This window comes from Marmota flaviventris, chromosome 2 (genome assembly GCF_047511675.1).
Source record: "Marmota flaviventris isolate mMarFla1 chromosome 2, mMarFla1.hap1, whole genome shotgun sequence".
Classification (NCBI taxonomy): domain Eukaryota; kingdom Metazoa; phylum Chordata; class Mammalia; order Rodentia; family Sciuridae; genus Marmota; species Marmota flaviventris.
The window spans coordinates 14,806,353-14,826,931 of record NC_092499.1 but is presented as its reverse complement, the minus strand read 5'-3'; the positions used below and the strand labels follow the sequence as shown (position 1 = coordinate 14,826,931).

At 49.3% G+C, this 20,579-nt stretch overlaps 1 long non-coding RNA gene across 1 annotated transcript; it reads left to right on the top strand.

Moving 5' to 3' along the window:
- Positions 1-8,931: 8,931 nt before the first annotated feature.
- Positions 8,932-20,355, top strand: LOC139704665 (uncharacterized). The gene is made up of 3 exons (XR_011706539.1): positions 8,932-9,016; positions 19,045-19,284; positions 19,582-20,355. It is a non-coding gene; the product is annotated as an uncharacterized lncRNA (long non-coding RNA).
- Positions 20,356-20,579: the final 224 nt, after the last annotated feature.

Sequence of the window (20,579 nt, the reverse complement as noted above, 5' to 3'; positions counted from 1 at the left end):
TCACCACAACCCCCTCCTCCTGTCTCACCACAACCTCCTCCTCCTATCTCACCACAGCCTTCTCCTCCTATCTCACCACAACCTCCTCCTATCTCACCACAACCTCCTCCTCCTATCTCACCACAGCCTTCTCCTCCTATCTCACCACAGCCTTCTCCTTCTATCTCACCACAGCCTTCTCCTTCTATCTCACCACAGCCTTCTCCTTCTATCACACCACAACCTTCTCCTCCTATCTCACCACAACCTCCTCCTATCTCACCACAACCTCCTCCTATCTCACCACAACCTCCTCCTCCTATCTCACCACAGCCTTCTCCTCCTATCTCACCACAGCCTTCTCCTCCTATCTCACCACAGCCTTCTCCTTCTATCACACCACAGCCTTCTCCTCCTATCTCACCACAACCTTCTCCTCCTATCTCACCACAACCTTTCTTCTCCTCCTATCTCACCACAACCTCCTCCTCCTATCTCACCACAACCTCCTCCTCCTATCTCACCACAACCTCCTCCTCCTATCTCACCACAACCTCCTCCTCCTATCTCACCACAGCCTTCTCCTCCTATCTCACCACAGCCTTCTCCTTCTATCTCACCACAGCCTTCTCCCCCTATCTCACCACAACCTCCTCCTATCTCACCACAACCCCCTCCTCCTGTCTCACCACAACCTCCTCCTCCTATCTCACCACAGCCTTCTCCTCCTATCTCACCACAACCTCCTCCTATCTCACCACAACCTCCTCCTCCTATCTCACCACAGCCTTCTCCTCCTATCTCACCACAGCCTTCTCCTTCTATCTCACCACAGCCTTCTCCTTCTATCTCACCACAGCCTTCTCCTTCTATCACACCACAACCTTCTCCTCCTATCTCACCACAACCTCCTCCTATCTCACCACAACCTCCTCCTATCTCACCACAACCTCCTCCTCCTATCTCACCACAGCCTTCTCCTCCTATCTCACCACAGCCTTCTCCTCCTATCTCACCACAGCCTTCTCCTTCTATCACACCACAGCCTTCTCCTCCTATCTCACCACAACCTTCTCCTCCTATCTCACCACAACCTTTCTTCTCCTCCTATCTCACCACAACCTCCTCCTCCTATCTCACCACAACCTCCTCCTCCTATCTCACCACAACCTCCTCCTCCTATCTCACCACAACCTCCTCCTCCTATCTCACCACAACCTCCTCCTCCTATCTCACCACAACCTTCTCCTCCTGTCTCACTACAACCTTCTCCTTCTATCTCACCACAACCTTTCTTCTCCTCCTATCTCACCACAACCTTCTCCTCCTATCTCACCACAACCTTCTCCTCCTATCTCACTACAACCTTCTCCTTCTATCTCACCACAACCTTTCTTCTCCTCCTATCTCACCACAACCTTTCTTCTCCACCTATCTCACCTACCTCGCAACAGGCTGAGGTCATCATGGGCTTTGCATCACCAGAGCCCATCCACACTTCAGCCGGTACATGGCCACCTCTGGGCAGTCCTTGGCACTGTGGCCTGTGCCTCCCTGAAACTTCTCACTAGCCTGCTGCTGGTTTGGGGTGCCCCTCTCCTGGGCCCCCTTCCTTATGCATCCTATTGACATCCTCCAGCAGTGCTTTCACCCCTGCTCCACAAGACCCTTCTGGAGGCTGCGCTGATGTCCTTGGCTTATCCTGCTGGTTGTGGACCAAAAGGCTAAGCGGGCCTCAGTCTCGTGAGCGAAGCTTTCTTTGCAGGTGCTCTTTGTACTGCAAAACCCCCAATAAGAGAAGCCGGTGCACCCACCCACTGACCCGAACCTGGAAGACTCCTTAGGGTTAGTTAATTAGCATGAGGAACAGCAGGGCAGCCTTTGATGGAGGGAATCGTGGGTCAAAGCAGGACATACTGTGATTAAGTGTGATCACCCGTGAGTCCTTATGATCAGGATACCCCTCAAAGTCTAGTGTGGCCACGGACTTGCCTGCCCTGCTATGAGAATGCTGTCTGTTGCCCAAGGCTTTCATGTGATGGGTCAGATGTGTGTCCCTGAGATGAAGGGACACTTTTTCTGAAATTCCGACCACTTACTGATCAACGTCTGCATGTGTCAGCACTTGGGGTGGGACTCACTTGCCCTAGAACAACTGCGGGTGAGCTCAGGAAGCCCCCACCCCCAACACTAAGAGCCGCCTCCAGGCTCAGCAAAAGAACTTGACAGCCAGTGAGTTATGGAATCAGCTTTGGGTCCACAGCACGCCCTTTGGAAAAGATAGAATCTGAGGTGGTAAAAATATCCAGCTAGTGGATATTTTTATTTTTTTAAATGAGTACTGTATTTCAGAATCATTTTCAACTTACGGAAAAGTTGCAAAGATAGTACAGTGTTCCCCGAATCCTTTATCCAGCTTCTCTGAATGTTTACATCCTACATAACCCTGGTACAAATGGCAAAACCAAGACATTGATGCTGATCTTAATTTAACTTAGCTGTTTTTAACTGAACTACAGACTTTTCTCATATTTCACTACTTTTCAGATTTTCTCAGATTTCACTAAAACTCTTTCTGTTTCAGAATCCAATTAAGGAGACCACATGCATTTAGTATTCTTGTCTCAGAAGTCTCTCCTCTGACCTATAACAGCAGCAGTTTCTTAATCTTGACTTCCTTTCTTTTTTCTTTTTTTTTGGGGGGGCGGGTACTAGGGATTGAACCCAGGGGTACTTAACCACTGAGCCACATCCTCAGCACTTTTTTATTTTTTATTTTGAGACAGGGTCTCACTAGGTTGCTTACAGCCTCACTAAAATTGCTAAGACTGGCTTTGAACCTGTGAGCCTCCTGCCTCAGCCTCCTGAGCCCCATTACAGATTGCACCACCATGCCTGGCTTACCCTTGACTTCTTAAAGACTACTTGTCAGGTATTTCGTGGAATGTCCCTCCGTCTTGGTTTGTCTGATGTTATCTCGGGATGAGACTGCAGATATGAGTTTCGGAGGTGAAGCCTGCAGAGGTGACCCATCCCTCTAGTTGCCTGTCATCAGGGGCTGCACAACATTGGTGGGCCTTGCTGCTGCGGAGGTTGACCTTGATCCCTTGGGTAAGACAGTGCTTGACTGATTCTCCCAGACAATGTTACTATTTTCACTTTGCATACTCTGTAAGCAAATGATTAATTCCAGCATCCCCATCCCAAAACACACACACACACGCACACACAGAAGAAGGGAATTAAGCCTCACCTCCCGGAGGGAACGTATCCACATATATAATGTGGAATTATCTGAAAGAAAGAGACCTCTGTGGACATGGTAAGGCTTAAAATGTTTTGCAAATTGGGGGGCAACTTTCAACGGCACAGCCAACTTCTACTCTGACTTCTTTGATTTATCTTGCTCCCTACTCTCTCCCTCGAGTGAGAATTAAACTCCATACCACTGTTTTGGTCTTGGGAGGAAACTAAGCCCATGAGACAGAATCACCCTCATTTCTGATGTCACCACCTTGGGAGCGAGGAACAAGCGAGAAGCTAAGCTTCCCCTGATGACAGGACCCAGGAGTCTTGTAAGAGCTCTAAGCCCTCCTGAGGGCAGGACCTGGGTAGAGTTTCTCTTTTCCTGTTAGGTTGATGCTGTGACCCTTGGTCTTGCCCTCCCAGCTGCCTTTGGAGCATGAAGGACAGAGGCTCAAACAGAGACGCTCAGATCCTGGAGTAGCCATTGACTTAGACTCCATTCCATAAGCCGAATGTCCCTGGAGCCAGAGGAAAGAGAAGGATGAGACTGGAAAGTTGATGCCATTCTTTTTCTTGGTGGCCATCTTGAGTTTTTTCCGGTGCTCAATCACGAGTGCATGCCTGTGATCCAGGAGGAACTAAGACAGGCCATCTGTAAGGTATCACATAAGCCGGGCGTCCACTGGGCAATGCCATCTCAATCCACCAGAAACCTGAGGATCATTCTAGTGTCTCCCTCCACCTCCACCTCCACACCGATCCGACCCCACGCCGGCTGTTTCTGGTTCTTACAGACATCAGTGTGCAATCGAAAGGGCTGGAATATTCCAGCCCTGCACATTCCCAAGAAGGTCTGGCAGGGCCCAGCTGCTGGGAGACAGCTGCTAAGCCCTGGGAACACCCTGCCTCGGAAAAGGGTCTGTGCTTACCTGGAGCCTCGGGCCATGCCACATGCTTTATCCTGCCCCTGTGGTTCAGGGCAGAAGCCTGCAGCATCGGGGAGACTCCAGGAGGCGCTGGAGACAGAGTAACTAGTCACAAAGCCACGTGGGGGCTCATGTCTAAGAGACCAGTGTGCAATAAACTCTCAACAGCAGGGCTCAGGGGAGCTTCCCTGGCCAGCCACACCGCCCACGTTGCCACACCTCACCGTGGAGAGAACGCAGAGTGTCAGTGTGACTCCACAGGGCAGGTCGCCGGAAGCTCACCTCTGGTCTTGCCTGGTCTGCAGCTTGTGCCTTTGCCGATTTGAACCTGTGACTTTCACCATGAGAACGTGCATTGCCAGTAGAGCAGCCTTCCCGAGACCTGTGAGGCCCAGCGAAGCACCACCCGAGGGCAGTCGTGGGGACCGGTCCCCTCTGCCCCTGGCGATGCCTTAGTTTCCCTCTCCTCCCCTCCTGACAGCGCCCTCCCCCAGGCCTTCCTCCCCCTCCCCCTCCTCCTCCCCCTCCCCCTCCCCCTCCCCCTCCTCCTCCTCCTCCTCCTCCTCCTCCTCCTCCTGGCAAATCACTGCCTACGGCCTTCAGCGGGTTTTCTTTGCCTCCAGAATCGAGAGCCCCCTTGGCATAACACTGAAGCCTTTGCTAAATGGGGACCCGGCTGCGAGCCCAGCCCCGTCACGCTGAGAGCCTGCCATTCTCGTCCCGTTGTACGTTTCTTGCGCTCGGCACACTGGAGGCTTCCTGCCTCCGTTCCCTGGCTCAGGCCGCTCCCTTTCTACGGTTTCTTCCCGCTCTTGGCCCTTGTCTAATCCTACTGGGCTCTGCAAACCCACTCGGGTTCCAGCTGCTCCCTCATCACGCCAACACCGGGGCTCAGACCTTCCAAGCTCAGAGCACTGAGCGCTGCGTGGGCAGCTAAGGCCGCGCAGCCTGGCTCTGCTGGGCTATGTCTGGTCTGCTCTTCCCACCTAGAAGGGACGACCCCAAGGGCTGGGACAGGGTCTGGTTCCCCCTCAGCATGGACCAGTGTTTGTTGCTTAGCATCCCAAGGCCCTGCAGGACCCAGCCGTCTCCTCCTGGTCCTGTGCACGTCTCTCCCCATTAACCCAGCGTCTTCCTAGGCCCTCTTCCCCAGACGTCCATCCCCTGGAGTTAGTATCACCCTCTTCTAGCTGCTGGAACAAGTTGTTTCCTAGGTCTGCTGTGACAAAACACCAGAAACCAGGTGGCTGAAAATTCCAGAAAGGCATCGTCCCACAGCTCTGGAGGTGGGAAGTCTGCAAAGCCATCGGCAGGGCCATGCTCCCTCCAAGGCTCTGGCAAGAACCCTCCTCACTTCTTCCGAGCTCCTGGTGTCTAGCCCACAGTCATCAGAGCTCCATGGCTTGCAGATGCAACACTCTACTCTGCTTGCGTTGTTCTGGAATGTTCTCCCTGTGTGTCTCTGTCCTCACAGGGTCATCTTCTTATAAGGACACCAGTCATAGTGGATCAGGGTCCCACCCTACTCCAGGGTGACCTCATCTTAGCTACAGTCATGAACCACTGAGGACACTCTGGTCAGCGATGGGCCACATGTATAACAGAGGTCCCATAAGATCACAATGGAGCAGAAAATTACCTTTGCCTTGCAATATACTGTACTTACCTGTGCTTAGATGTTTAGATGCACAGATACTTACCACGGTGTTACAGTTGCGGCAGTACTCAGTACAGTAACAAGCTGTATGGATCTGTCACTAGGAGCCACAGGCCACACCATACAGCCTCTGTGTGTGTAGGTGCCATCATCCCGGTTGTGTAAGTACACTCCATCCTGTTCACACAGTGACAAAATTGGTAACAATGCATTTACCATTATTAAACAATGTACTACTATAATGATATCTCCAGTAACCCTGTTCCCAAAAAATGTCACCTTCTCAGATCTGGAATTGGGGCTTCAACGTACCTTTTTTGAGGGGGAAAATCCAACACGGGAGACTGTTGTGTGGTAGCACACTCACTCTCCAATAGCATCCCTCCTCCCCTAAACCCTGGGCTCCCTGAAGTCAAGGAGGGTTCTCTCCATGTGTGACTCCTCCAAAGTGCTTAGAGGGAGCAGGTGAGCTGTGGGTGTTCCCCAAAGGTGTGCAGAGTTTAATTACATTGATGTGACATCACACCTGACCGTCCACGGACTCCAGACCCCACTCACATCAGCCAGCTGGGGAAGGGGCCTTGACTGGGCCGGCCCATTTGAAACCCCCAACAGACAGCCCAGTGGCCCTCAGCTCCTGACCTGGCCAGCTGGTCCCTGCACTGCTGGCTTCTCTGTCGCAGCCTTCGTATCTCCCTGTCTACCCTCCCCTTCTGGAAGCCTCGATCCGGTGGAGGGAAAGGAATGGGCAGCTGGTGGAATGGCAACCGCAGCGCCAATCACCCTGCCTCCAGGGCGGGGTGCAGCCTGGATGCCATCGTCTGGATACCTGAGGCTTGGGGCACCACGTCACCGTGAACATCTGGATCTTTCATCAGGATTTCTTTTATTCTAGATGGAATTCAAAAGCTCATGCCTGCTTCCCTCTGCATAGCACCTATGCATAGTCCCACGTAGTATTCAATATAGACAAGTGTTGAAATAATACTTTAATATTAATTCCTCATTAATATGCACAACTTTTTATATTTTTATGTATCAAATAAAAATCAATTTGAAGAAAATCCATTTGATCACTATCATAATCCAAACTTCTGGATTCATCTTTTGACCAACTTAAGATATACTCTTTGCTGCCAGCCAAGCCTGATTCTACCTCTGCTGCAAGGAGCCAAGTCCAGAGGGGAACCAACCTGGGCTTTGCGGGGAGACCAGGGTTTCCACAGTTCTGGGTGGGTTTTCCATTAAACCCTCTCCTTCATCCAAGATCATTCCTATCCCATGACTATGCTCGTGGCCCAAGAGAGGCAAGCCCATCTGAGCCCATCTGATCTGCCTGCCACCCACAGAAACTTCTGGGAGGATCCCAACTGCCATTCCTTAGCGGGAGTTTGGGGACATCTGCTACCTGGAGAGGGTAAGGAAGCAGAAATCTTAATTGAATGGCCACATCTCAGGTTTAAGTGCTACCCAAAGGATGTGTGACCCTGCACATTAATTTTTTAGGACCCCAGAAACAGAATGTGTTATTACTGCCCCCCCCCCCATTTCCTTGGGAGTCTTTATAAGACAAAAACCTCTGATTGAAATGGCAGGGATTCCAGGGTCAGTGTCTCCCTGATGGGACTCTACCTGAGAGCTTGAGTTCACTTATGTGGGACCCAGACTGGACGGTTCTGGGTCCCACAGATTGGTATTATCAAATGCTCCCCCAGATATGTACCCATCACCTGTCAGTTGGTGATGGGACACAAAAGGGGGCCCTTGTTCACAGTTTGCTGATGCTCAGACACACTACGGGCATCTGGTTGGTGGGGAGGCAGCTAGCGTTGCTTTGACACTTCCCTTTCCTTGTTGGGAAAGAAAATGAATCATCTTAAAAATCATGTTCCTAGTGAAAAGTAACATCTGTCTCCAAGTCGAAGTTAAAGGTCATAGAACATCCTAATTATTTAGGAGAGGGAGAGGCTACTATCACCATCATTAACAAAAACCTGCTTGTAAATTGTGAGTGGGGAGTGGAGGTGGAGGGTGGGCAGGTGGGTCCTCCCCACCTGCTCAAACTCTGACCATCATTTGTCACCTTTTCTGTGTATCAGGAGACCATTCAGATCTTGGCTCTGCCACTTGCTACTGTGTCACGGGCCAGTTATGTGATCATTTGTGCTTCAATTTGCTCATCTGCAATACGGCATGGGAAGCCATGTCTTCCAAATCGTGGTGAGGACCAGAGGTGGACTAGAGGTGGATGAGAGGAGCACCCACCCCTGCCCAGTGCAGAGGTGGCCCTCAGCCAAGACAGAGGCTACTATCACAATCTTAACGAAAATCTGCTTGTAAATTATGACCATCGCTGCTTCTGCCCAAAGGAACCTTTTTATTTTGTTAATGAACAGCATAAAGACAGCGTTTCCTGTCTCTGCTGCCAAATTCCATTGGGGGCCATGTCTCCTGAGAGCCATCCGTGCGTCATCCTGCTTTTCCTGGCTGGCAGGGTGCTCCTGGGACACCACCAACATGCTCTGCCTGTCTCTCTCTCTCCTTCCCCTGTCCTCTCTCTCCTCCTCACCCTCGCATCCTAAAAGGATGCGATGTCTCCTCTCCTCTTTCGGAGGCTGAGCTAGCCCCACCCTCCACCACCATCAACCAAGAGTGACGCTCCTCCGTCCCTCTACCCTCATCCCCCACGGGACCTTAACATAGAGCCTCACAGGGAGGGGGGCAGAATTCAGGGAGAAGAAGCACGTATTGCTTAGCTCAGTGTTTGGCACATACTAAGTAGCCAGTAAAATGGAAGCCTTGTAATTATTGTCTTATTTCTATATTTGCCTCTGATTTCCTTCACTTCATTATGAGTTTTTGAGTCAAAGGTTGAGCTCTGGAACCATCTCCTGATGATTCCCAACATGAATTGTAGATCAGTGTTACAGTTTGGACAAGTGTCTCTTAAAGGCCTGTGTCCTAAAAGCTTGGTCACAGCCTGTGGCACTATTGGGAGGTGATGGAACCTTTAAGAGGTGGGGCCTAGTGGGAGGAAGTTAGGTCATTGGGGGTGTGTCTTTGAAAGGAATATTGGGACCCGGCTCCCTCCTCTCTCTTTTCTTTCTGGCTGCCATGAGGTGAACAGTTTCCTTCACCATGATGTTCTGCCTTGCCCTCAGCCCCAAAGCAACAGGCCAACCAAGCATGAACTAAGACCTCCAAAACCGTGAGTCCAAATGAACCTTTCTTCTTTAAGTTTATTAGCTCAGGTGTTTTGTCACAGTGACAGAAAGTCAACTAACAGTTTGAAACAAGAGAGTGAGAAGACACAAATGGAGGAAAGAATAGAAGGGTGATGAGCTGTCCTGGCTCACAGAAACATTTGAAAGGAACCATCAGCAGAGGAGGGCAAGTGTTTACCACCAATGTGGTTCTCACTCCCTCCTCCTTCCTGTGAGAGGGCCTTGCTTCCACAGGTGGGTTCAGGTGTGTGAATTGGGCTAAGTCCCCAGAATGAAAGCTCTGATCTGAAGATGGCTTTAAGTGCTAAGTGAGGGGAAATACGAGAGGATCTAGTACAGAGAAGATCTAAGTACCTGGTGCATAGAAGGTCCCGGTAGCTGTCAGCTCCTTAGCAAGTGGAGCAGTTGGGGCCTTGTGTTGACTGCATATGGACCCAGATGAGGTCTGTCCTCAGACATTAACCATAGGAGGTGTTGTTAACCGTGCAGAGCTTGATTAATGTGCCTGGATTATGCTCTTCCTCAGTGGTGCAGGTGGGAGTCGGGAGTCAGATTTTCTGGATGAATAGTGGGCAAGGTAAATAGGCCCCACCGAAGGGGGGGGAACGCACCGAAGGGCATCCATGTGTACAAGCTGACATGCCATCCACATGGGACCTCCAACCACCCCGCTTGCTAAGGAGCCAACACTGTCAAGAGCTTCTCTGGGCAAGCGCTGTGCAGAACCTCTTGTGTAGTTTCCTTCATTTAGTACTCAAAGCACTCTTACAGGGAACATATTTTTTGAAAGGCCAAGGTTTGTCGTCGGAGATTAAAATGCACACACACAGATAGCAGTGACAAAGATGAAGCGCCTTATTGCAAGTTGGTGTTAGCTTATATAGAAAGTGAGAGTCAGTTATCTTAAACCAGGAAGCTCCCGGGGCCAATCATAGTAAAGGTCAGGTCATCACCTACGGTGCACGCATGTCCGCCCTGCATAAGATTCATGGGGGGCACGAGCTGTTCACGAGTGTGGAAGACGGGAGGGCCAATTAGAAGGTTTTCAAAACAACTTGTTATCCGCCCACTGGCAACTTGCCCGCCGCCATGTTGCATTAGGGGCTCCTTATCTGAAAGGCCCAGGGAGTTCTAGCCGTCCACTGGCAATTTGCCCACCGCCATGTTTGAAAGGCCCAGGGAGTTCTCAGGGAGACTCCCAAATTACCCCTTTTTTGTTATTATATGGAAAGGGACGGTGATTCGTTCTGGCTACTTCCTGCTGAGTGGGGGCGTCACCGGGGAAGGGATCTGAAGGAGGGAAGTTAGGAGTCCCCACAAGAGAACTGCAAAGATTGGTATAAGGTCAGATGTGACATCACAAAATGTTCCCTGTAGCCAAAGGTCCATTATTACTTCAGTCCAGTCCGTATAAGTCTCCATGGCGGTATAAGCCAGACATCATCAGATATCGCTCTCAAGAAGGTATCCCAGGAATCTTTGAAGGGTTTTTCAGCATTGTGAGGGATGTTCTCTGGAGAAGGCAGTTGATTCTCTGTGGCCAGAAGCTAATAATTTCTAAGTAAAAACTGGTTAAAAGTTTGATTAGAGATTTTACCTACTTGAGTTTGAATAAACTTTATAATACATGGTAAAAATATACACATTAAAAAGATTACACACAGGGGTCCAAGGATAGGCCATACCCATGCCAGAAGGGGAGTGGACATTAAGGAAGAGAAAAGGTTTTGACTTGTTGGGGTCCTTAAGGTGGCTGCCAGGTCAGTGAGCTTAACAACATTGTCTTCTACAAGACCCGATTCATTGATATAATAACAGCATTCTTCCCCAAGGAAAAGACAGGTTCCGCCCTTTTCAGCAGTGAGTAAATCTAGGGCCCTGCAATTCTGAAGGGTGACTTGTGCCAATGAGGTGACCTGTTTCTGTAAGGATGTTAGAGATTCTGCTGTGGAAGTAAGTGCTCCTTCAAGTTTTGAATTAATGTCCTTGACAGCCCACAGGGAATGACCTAAGTTTTCCTCCTGATAACCCTGCGCTTGCCGCTGAGGGCGTTAATGAAATGCCTATCACTAAGGGAAGGAATGCAGCCCATTTTCCACATTTTAGAGGGTTAAGGATGGATTTTACTTCAGAGCTGCTATAGAGAGTGAGTTGTGGGACTATGGTGACTAATAAACATGGGCTAGACATGTTGGAGAGTTTAATGGCGGTGAGAGTGCCATTGCACCAGAAGAAGAGACCTGGTGGGGAATAAGTGGTGTGGTTGATGGTTAGGTTACGGTGGCAAAAACCTGCCAGAAGGGAATTGGGAGTCGCGGATCCCAGAAGGCAAACCCGAGGAATTATGGTGTGGTTATTTTCCTCAGGTTCCCATAAAGGAACATTCTGCAGGGGTTTAATAGGATCCTTTTTTGTAAGATGAGTTGGGCAAGCTGGAAACATCCGCACTGGAAACGTTTTATTGGAACTGAGGCAAGTAAGGGCCGTGCTAGGGAAGTGCACAGAAAGCGATTTGCTGGACTTGCATGGGGGAAAGTTTGGTTTAGGTAGGACAATGTGTCAGTGATGATCTGTAACCAGGTATAGATCGGTGAAGCCTGAGAGTCAGAAGTGCGTTGGCTTTCTAGGGATGCGAGCAGCCATTGTTCTACTTGTTGAGACAAGAGAGACTGGGGGCCCTATAGAAACATATTCCTGGGTAATGGATAAGGAACCACAGGGAGTGGAGGCATACCCACGGCAATAAAAGGACGCTTTTATTCCTGCTGCCCAGCGTGGGTTCCCAGGGTCTGGGATAGTCAGCTTGTATTGGTGGGAGGCAGACTCAAGTTTGAATCTTCCTACATTTAATTGCCCTGAATATGCATCATGAATTCTGCATGACCAATAGGGGCAGCCCCTGTAGGTTTCCAGCCACTGTTTGCAATAATCCTTATTTTGGTCATATAGAAAACATAAGTAAGGGCGGCTGGCTTGCTTAATGAGCTCAGAGAAAGAGGAAGAGAGTACAATATAGATGGCTGAGGAGCACCCTGTTAGGGGACAGTCAGAAGTGGTAGCCAAGCGGGTGGTCTGGGTGTTTTTTGTGTGTATGTTTCTCTCACCTTGAATCTCCAGACATACGATGGTGAAGGCATTACCCTTGGGGTGAGGATGAGGATGAGGATCAGAAAGTTAAGGTTCATTTTCGGATATGTTCTCAGCTATGGGTGTAAGGGCAGAAACACGAGAGACGAATTTTTAAAGGGTCAGTAGGGTGGGGAGAGCAAGAGTATGTAGGTGTGGATTCTTGCGAGTCCTCTGGTCCAATGTTGCCAAAATCAGTTTCCCAGATGCATGGTTTGAGCCTAGAAATGTGAATCCATGGAGTTAATTGATTATTTGTGAGTCTGAGTTTTGCTGCCGAGGGAGTGCACATGATAACCAAGGCGGGGCCCTCTCATTGGGGTGCACTTGGGGTCTTTCACCTGGGGGTAATATACCTGTTGGCCAGGTGTTAGGGTGAGGGGGTTTTGAGTAATGGTTGGGTCAGGTAAAAGCCAGTCCTGGTATTTCCAAAGTTCAGAGCGTAGATGGAAAAGGAGAGGTAGAGCGTAGGAATCAGGTATAGGTAATTGTTCAGTCTGTATTCCGGGGGGGGGGGGGGGGGGGGGGTAAGAATGAACGGCCGTACATAACCTCAAATGGGAAAGGTTGGATGGTTTCTTTGCCCTGAGATGCAACAGGGCCAAGGGGAGGACCTTAGTCCAGTCTAAGCTTAATTCCATGGTGAATTTGGTGAGGGTTTCTTTGAGAGACCGATTAGTTCTTTCAACTTTCCCGGAAGCTTGGGGACAGTAAGGGCAATGGAAATGCCAAGGGAGTGATAGTGCGCTAGCCAGCCCCTGAGTTATCTGCGAGGTAAATTCTGGGTCATTATCCGATTGGATGGAAGTGGACATCCCGAAATGAGGAATTATGTCAGATATCAACCAATTCACAACCGTGGACGCCCGCTTATTGGATGTGGGAAGTGTCTCTATCCACCCTGAGAACGTGTCCACCAGTACTAAGAGATATTGATGTTTACCCTGGGCATGTTAGTGAAATCAATTTGCCAATCAGCTCCCGGGGTGTGGCCACGGGCCTGATGAGAAGGATAGGGTCTGGATTTTAAGGGGGTGTTGGTATTGGTCCTCTGGCAGATCTGGCATGTGGATGTAACCTGTTGCAGAAAAGTCCGATCGTCGGAGGAAAGAGGGAAAAAAAAATGAAGGAAAGTCGATTAGCTCTGGGGGCTAGAATGGAACAGTGAATGGAGAAATCTAATGAGCTGGTGAAGGTCAGGAGGCCATTCCCCAGAGGAAGGGTGAGGGTCAGGAGGTCATTCCCCAGAGGAAGGGTGAGGGTCAGGAGGTCATTCCTCAGAGGAAAGGTGAGGGTCAGGAGGTCATTCCTCAGAGGAAAGGTGGAGTAATGAGGAAGAGGATGGGGCCTGTAGGGCGGCTGACCTGGTCAGCTTTAGAGTTGCCCACTGTGGCAGGAGAAGAGTCGGTCTGACGGGCTTCACAGTGGACTATTCCCAGCTGTAAAGGCGGCGTGGAAGCTCATAGCAGATTAGAAATAAGGCTGGCATATAATAGCAGTTCCTTTAGTAGTTAGGAGTCACCCAGTTGAAGAGGGTCCAATTCAGTTTGTGGTTGTGCTGGGATTGAGGCAATGAATGGCACAGGAAGGCACCAGTCTGCGTGTTCCCTTAGGAGTTTGTGTGGAAGTGTGAGACAGGGAAGGTAGGACACAAGGGGAGGAGGAGTGATTGGAAAGCTTTGGGCGGTTAAGAAAGGGCACCCATGGAGTTGCTCAAAGGCCCATAGAGTTGCTAAGGCCTGAGTGAGCCCTTGGGGCTGCCTGAATTCAGGTGAAGGCCAACAGCAGGAGATTGGGCCAGAAGAGCCTAAGTTCAATAGCAAGTTTAGTGAGATGATCCCTGAGAATGCCGTTAGGCCTTGCTAAGAGCCAAGTATATGATGCATGGCATTTTTGGTCGAAAGGTGACGCCAGCTAGCCATTGAGATGATATGATTATGTTAAGATTTGCATTCATATGGATATTGGACTCCTGCTGTTCACCTAGGCAGGCTACGGGACTCCTGGAGAGTTCCCATTGGTTGGGGAAGTACAGTAGGAGGGAGTTCCGGGGGAGGAGCTCTCTCTGCGGGTCCGGGAGGAGGCGGCGTGGGTGGAAAAAATCTGCCCGGGCGGTACCGGACATTGGCGGCAGTTTCAAAAAATAAACTTTGTTCCTGCTTGAGTGGCTCGTGATTTTGTGCCCAGCCAGACTGCGGCAGGCCTCTCAACCTTACCCAAGGATTGGGAGTTGGTGGGGGATGTGGAGCCTCCAAGTGATGTTGAGGCCTTTGGAGTCTAGTTGAACAACATGAGAAGTGAAGGCCAGACTGTTGTCTGACTGGATGGAGGCGGGAAGTTCGAACCTGGGAATGATCCCCTCAATGAGGATGGAGGCAACAGTGTCAGCAGTTTCCCTGGATGTAGGGAAGGCTTCCATCCAACCTGAAAAAGTATCTGCCGCAGTCCGGCTGCAGCAAAATAACCGGGGGGGTGACGAGCAACTTGCGTAGATTGATACAGCAGGAGAGGGAGCCGTTTATTGCAGGACAGGAGCAGTATTTATACATTCCACACAGCTTATCTTAATTAGCATAAACTAGATATATCAGTCAACCAATAAGGAATCTCCACACTTAATGGCTCACTGGTGTTACTTCACAAACCACTCCCTCTGGCATTTTGCCAGGCGCCATCTAGACTTGTTTACAGACTCTAACAAGTATCCACCAAAGTAAGTAGGTAGCAAAGCTTTTTGTGCCTAGGCACGTGAGTGAAATTGATCTACCAGTCTTTGGCTGGTGGCTCCTCATTTGAGGTGTGGGGAGTTTAGGTTTGATGCTTCCTTGTGGGGATACTGTAGAGCAGACAGAATAAGCAGAGTGGACCTGCTGGAGAGTAGTTCTCATTCCTATGAAGTGAAAGAGGGGTTGTGAAAACTGGATAAAGGGGTTAGAGAGGGTTTTAGATGGGCACAGAGTCTCTGGAGCTGGAGGAGTTGGTCATGAGTCATAGGTCTCTCCGTCTTGGGCACCAGGGCTGGTAGTCTTAAAGAAGTAGTTGATTGACTGACTGGTTGGTGAATCTATATATCTGATCTTGCAGGAACTTCTGTAGGCAATTTAACAGATGTGGTCCTATTAGTGGTCCTATTAGGAGAAACATAAAGAGGACTAACAGGGGTCCTGTGAGGGGGAGGAGCCAAGGCCATACTTGACTGAACATTCCCCATGGAGACTGTTGGCTAGTTGCTGTCTCTTCTTTTCTAGTTGTTTTTGTCTTTTATTACTCCTAGGAATGACTTTTTGGCTTCACTGTTTTGGGTAGGTGTTTAAGATCAAGCTGGTCAAAATTGACTTTGTTTCTATTCTTGTTAAGAGTCAGCCAAGTTCCCATAGGGGTCGCTCATGGGGAAACTTGAGAGCAGCTTCTTAGTTCTGCTAGTGCCGTTTGTGCTAGGATGGGTCCAGGTCTTGCTTGACCATGTGGCTTTCCTTGGAAGCATCAGGGATGTCTCCCTTCTCTGGTGACCCTCCTATTCACAGCAAATGCACGGATTGGCTTTTCATTCTCCAGTGGTCTCATTAATCTCCCTGATCAGGAGGTTATGTGGCCCAGAGTTGCAAAGCTCTTTAGAGAAGTTTCCTGCTCCCTGGATTCAGATTGACTCAGAGGGCCAGAGCCAAATATTGGGGGTTTTTGGCCATTTTAATTTAACTTTAAATCTTGATCCTAAACATCTAGCAAAGTCAGTTTCACTTTAAATTAAGAGTACTGGGCTTTACCTAAAGTCTGGCCTACTTTGGAGTCATTCTGACATGTAGTAATATGGGAGGCACAGCCTTATCTCAGGTAAGACAGGGCTCTTTATAAATCTTAGGTAAAGTGTTCTAGTATTGAAGCTGATCTTTGCTTTTTAAATATCATTTTATAAAGTTTACATAAATTATTGTTCAAGTTCACATGAATATTAGCTAACACAATATAATATCACATCTAAAACATGAATTAAAGAAAGGCTGAAACTTTCAACCTTTTGTAGAAAAGTAGCAAAGTACTTTTGTGTTTTGCAGTACACAATTAATCACATCTGTTGACCATTTCATGAAAACATAAACAATGTTTAAGTATATGGAATTATACTGTTGTAGGGACGGACAAAGCAAGGCACCTAAGATAGCAGTGAAGATAGGGAAACAGTCCTATTTGGTTGCAACCGGATTCAGAGGGCACTGCTTCTGTTGTAATCAATTAATCCCCTGAACCCCAAGTTTAGGTAGTTTCAGAATTTTGTGCCCAACATGTAAGAGAAGGGGCTCAGAAGTTCACAGTCTGTAGAAGTTCACAAAAAGCAGGTTTTTTTTTTTTTTTTTTTTTTTTTTTTTTTTCTGTTCTGGGCAAGTTAACTTTTCAAGGATACCTGGGAAGGGGAGAACTTTTTCTTTTTCTCTCCTCCCCCTGCCAGCTGTTACCATGGAGCCCAGTTGGTAATTTCCTTATCTTAGAAATGTAGCCATCTCTGTGAAGCCCCAGCTCAAGGCCAGAGGCCTTGTTCACATATTTTGTGAAAAACTAGTAAGGGGGTGTCTAGCTTTTGGAGTGCTGATTTTTCCAGCCAGTGGCCAAGTAGAACAGGGCAACACGAAAAGAGGAAGTTTATCTACTGAACTCTTTTATAGGGATTTTTTTTTTTTCTGAAAGTCCTAAAATCAGCCATGGTGAAGATTTCTGGAGAAGGTCAGTTAAGACTTTTCTGTGGGCCTGGTAGGGAGGGGGAAGACGGGAAGGCGGGGCTGAGAGCAGCTCTGGTGGATCTGAGGATGAGGAAGGAGATGTAAAAGAATAATGGGAAAGGGGTTTGGGATTTTCCTAGCAATGAAAACTTGAGCTGCAGTACAGGTAGAGCAGAGGGGAAGACGGGAGTGAGTATCCCAAAAAGCCTGTAGGGGACTTTAATTCTTAGTAACCTGCTTTCAGTGATGACAAAGCAACTTTAAAGGCCATTTTCACCAGATCCTGAATAGGAGTCTGAGGGCTCTCCTCAGCTGGTTTGAGCTTTGGGTTAGCTGGTAAGAGGACCTGGTGGGACCCGTGGGCACTGACAGGAGAAGAGAGGAGTGAGTGGGTGGAGGGGTACCTCAGTACCTGCTACCTCAGCAAGGGGACAATGGTCTGAGAACCGGCGGAGGTTTGGGTTTTTGATCTGGTAATTGGAAGGGAGAAATCAGGTCGCTGAGGTGAGAGTGACAGCAGAGAGTCTGGGGCAGAAGGCTGAGGGTGAGGATCTATTGGAGAAGCATAGTTCAGGGTGGGAGCGAAGGAGGGAAAAGGCCTCCACATAGGGGGATCTCCTTCCACCCTTTTGAGTGCTCACAGAAGTTAAAAAGGTCACGAAGAATTTGAGGATCTAGAGACCCCTCTGGGGGCCATTGGTTTTGGTTGTCTAATTGGTAATATGGCCAATTCTGTGTACTGAATTTGATGAGGAGTTTGGGTTTGATGTCAGGAGTGAGGGACAACCGGTTAAGATTAGCCAGGAGGCATTTGAGAGGGGAATCAGCGGGGAGGGAAGAAGAGGCTCCCAGGATGACTCTCGGCAGGAAGAGAAGAGGTGAATGGCCTGGACTGGAACAGATTTTGGTTGAATTTCCTGCAGGCGTCCCCGACAGGAGAAGTCAACCAAAGAGACTCAGGAGAGCCCGGGCCGGGAGGGCAAATGAGCCGTCACCCAAGAGCCCAACAGCGAGACCTTCTGAAGGCCGGGAGTCACAGGCCACCTGACGTCAGGGCTTTTCCCAGGAGAGGAGAAGGAAAATTTAAAGAGAGTCAGGGAGTGCCTATTCTTCTGTCCCTTATAGCTCATCAACCATGAGATGGGCATCCAGAGAGAGTCCACCGTAACTGTGAAAGTCGTGGTGGGGTGCGTTCTCTCCTCCAAACTAGGCGTCAAGGGCCTTGCTGGACGTTCACAGCCAAAGCCTTTGCAAATAGCTGTTTGGAGATGGATTCCCAAAGAGGGGGAGGGGGACTCACCAGTTGTCGATCAGAAGTCGTTACCTATTGGAGAGCTGGTGTAGGGTGGAATGTAGCAGCGCTCAAAAAGGTGAACGAGGACGGCGAACCTTGAGAGAGGGGGGGTCCTCAGAATGAGGAATTTCCCCTCCCGGGTCTCGGCACCAATGAAAGGCCAAGGCTCGTCATCAGAGATCAAAACGCACACACAGATAGCAGTGACAAAGACGAAGCACTTTATTGCGAACTGCTGCTAGCTTATATAGAAAGTGAGAGTCAGTTATCTTAAACCAGGAAGCTCCCGGGGCCAATCATAGTAAAGGTCAGGTCATCACCTACGGTGCACGCACGTCCACCCTGCATAAGATTCATGGGGGGCACGAACTGTTCACGAGTGCAGAAGACAAGAGGGCCAATTAGAAGGTTTTCAAAACAACTTGTTATCCGCCCAATGGCAACTTGCCCACCGCCATGTTTCATTAGGGGCTCCTTATCTGAAAGGCCCAGGGAGTTCTAGCCGCCCACTGGCAATTTGCCCACCGCCATGTTTGAAAGACCCGGGGAGTTCTCAGGGAGACTCCCAACATTTTTATTCCCATTTTACAGAGGAAAATCAGAGACAGAGCTGTCTAGGGTCACAGTCATTAGTTGCCATTCATGTGGCCATCTTTTCAACCCCCTAGTGTCCATGAAGGCTCAAAGGAATGGTCTCCTTGCTATTTGAGTCTCACTGTGTGACACAGCTCCAGGTGACATCATTTGTAGGCCTGGATATTGAGGAGGAAGTGTGTGGGGTTTGTATCTGTCTGTTTGGCTGTGGTGATGCTGTGTAACAAAAAGCTCCAATCCTCAAAGGCTGGCCATGGTGAGCGCTGATTCAGTTCATTGTCTGCAGCTGGGGACAGCTGATCCAGGCTGGGCTCTCTGGAGGTGGCTGTGTCCCAGGTGTCTCTCATGCCCCTCCTGGAATCAGCAAGCTGCCTGGACCAGTCTTCTTATGGTGACAGCAGAGAGACAAGTGACAGGTGTAAGCACAAAAGATGAAGCAAGGCACTTTCGTCTCTGTCTCCTGACCAGCACAAGCCCCAAGGTCCACCCAACATCAGGGGCAGGGAAATAGGCACCGACCATCCAGGTGAGGGGGCAGGAAAGCCCCACGGCAGAGGTCAGGGCTGCAGGGAAGAGCCGAGGTCTGGGGCCATTCTCTCTCCCTCTTGGCTGAACCTGGCAGCATCTGGTGTCATAAAGTAGATGCAGAAAAACCTTCAGTTCTCTCCGGAGGACACCAGAATGTTTATTTCCGACTCCACTCAGCAGGATGAACGGGGGTTGCTTTGACTAAACACACTTCAGTGGGTTTAAGAAATACGAATTGGTTTTTTTCTTTACTTCATTGTCTCTGATGATAACATTAATGACCGTCTGATTCCAGTTGTCTGGGTCCTGAGCGATTACCAGGCATTCATTTTCTTCCTCACCTCCATGTCAACCCTGTGAAGTACCAGAGGAAGGAGGGAGCCCGCACCACCGTATAATTAACACCACAACAGAGGAGCAGTGGCGCTCCTTCAGCTCTCGCTAAGGCAACTGGCTCATTAGATGTAGAAGATGTAGACTCATTGCTCACCCTCGGGGCTCTGAAAGCAGAAGGTGCTTTGGAAACCCAGGGTATCAGTTCCTCAGCTGTACGCCCCAGGCAACTCATTACCCTCTCTGTTTTACTTTCCTAAAGCTGCTCTTGCAGATGACAAAAACTGGGTGACTTAAAACAGTAGAAATTCACACTCACAGTTTTGGGTGTCTAGAAATCCTCTTCCCTAAGGAACACCACCACAAGTCACCTTGGAGTAAGAGCCCACCCGAATCCAGGAGAAACTTCACCTTAACCCACCCAGTTTAATGAAGGACATCTGCAAAGTCCCTGTTTCCATAGGAGGTCTCAGTGGGAGGTTCATAAGTTTTGAAGGGGACCCTGCCCAACCCAACACTCTCTCTTGTTTTTACTTTTCTTTTCCATCTATAAAGTGGTGCCTTGAGTGGGTTCTATATAATAGATCGCCCTGAGGATGGAATAAACGATGACAGGAAAGCTCATTGAAAGTGCTCATCAAATGGAAGCTGTCATTGTCACCGTCACCATCATTGCTCCCACTTTATATCCAATGAAATGAGGTCCCCACAGCAAAGCTGATTGTCATCCCCTAAATGTCAGAGACAGGTTTTCAGATTCCTGAGCCAGTGTGCCATGCATACAGTAGGTGCTCAATAAATGCCCTATGAAAACGAGCTGAAGTCCAGCAGGTGTGCATCCATCTGCAGAGCCCTGTGGTCACTCAGTGCTGGCACCTGGGGGCTGGAGTCCTCCACGGTCAGCGCTTTCTTCTCCACCCAGCTCCATTGCTCTCCAAAGTCTTGGAAACCGACTTCATT